The sequence below is a fragment of the Vombatus ursinus genome, unplaced genomic scaffold (genome assembly GCF_900497805.2).
Source record: "Vombatus ursinus unplaced genomic scaffold, bare-nosed wombat genome assembly UNPS02009835.1, whole genome shotgun sequence".
NCBI lineage: Eukaryota > Metazoa > Chordata > Mammalia > Diprotodontia > Vombatidae > Vombatus > Vombatus ursinus.
This window is the reverse complement of record NW_020949613.1, coordinates 1,894,054-1,895,246: the sequence shown is the minus strand read 5'-3', so window position 1 is coordinate 1,895,246 and position 1,193 is coordinate 1,894,054. Positions and strand designations below refer to the sequence as shown.

Below are 1,193 nucleotides of genomic sequence, written 5' to 3'. Positions count from 1 at the left end.
CAGATGGGCAGACTCATCAACTCTGCTATAGAATCACGGTGAAGTGGAGGGCCAGAAGATAAGTGAGAAAGAGATCTGGAGAATTCTCATAGGTCCAAGTATAAAAATACCATGAGGGAGAAAGTCAGGAGTAAAGAAAAATTCATGGGAAAATTGAAACTATTTAGAGCTGTCAAGTATCTTAGAAACCATCAATTCTCTGTCTCCTTCATTTTACAGATGAGCAAACCAAGGCATGGAGAGATTATGTGCCTCCTCCAATATTACAAAACTGGGAAGTGTCTGAAACAAGGTGTGAACTCAGGTAATCCAGACTGCAAGTCCACCATATTGTGCACTGTGTCATACTGCCTTTCAAATATATAATATATAAGCATAGAGTCTGAACCTTGATTTCATTGGTATAGGGCACTCCAAAGTGGGCAAACTCCCTTTATCAATGCAAGTCAACACCTTGTCTGAAACTTACAGGCTTCAAGAGATGTCTAAAGCACTGAAGGATTAAATAACTCTCCCCTGGTCACAACCAGAATCTATCAGAAGTGATACTGGAACCCTGATCTTCTTGGCTTTGAAGTTGGCTTGCTATTTTTTACTTAATACTGACTTTCTATTCTGAGTCTCTCTCATGTGGTAAAATCACAGGGATCTGCCCATCTGGAGAGCAATGGATAAGCCCCACCCTGGGGCAACCACTTTCATGATTATGAATCACCCCCACCAGGTAAGTGATATAGATAGATAGATAGATAGACAGACAGACAGACAGATAGACATAAACAGAGACAGACAGATAGTTACAAATAGAGACAGAATCTATATTTGTAGTTGTATGTCTAAATGCCTAGCACAGTGCCTTTCTCATACCAGGTACTTAGTAAACTTACATTGGCTTAGATTGAATTAACTTTGTATACATTCTTAATTTTTAGTCCTTTGAATATGGGAAACAATAAAATCTTCTAAAAAATTCAAGTTATAATTGTCCCAATATATTTTACTGTACTTTCAGTTCTTTCCAAAGAATTAGGAAATTATGCCAGGATAGGCCCTGATAGGAACACGGTTTCTGCAGCAGGGAGTGTTGCTCACTACTTTGTACATCTCCACTTAAATGTTCACCGTTGTTCCCATTACAGAGCCTTTGTTATCTCACTGTAAAACAGAAAGAATGCAGTGTAATTCCCAATTAT

General features: G+C 38.5%; 1 pseudogene; it reads right to left on the bottom strand.

Moving 5' to 3' along the window:
* Positions 1-604: 604 nt before the first annotated feature.
* Positions 605-732, bottom strand: LOC114036512 (annotated as a pseudogene).
* Positions 733-1,193: the final 461 nt, after the last annotated feature.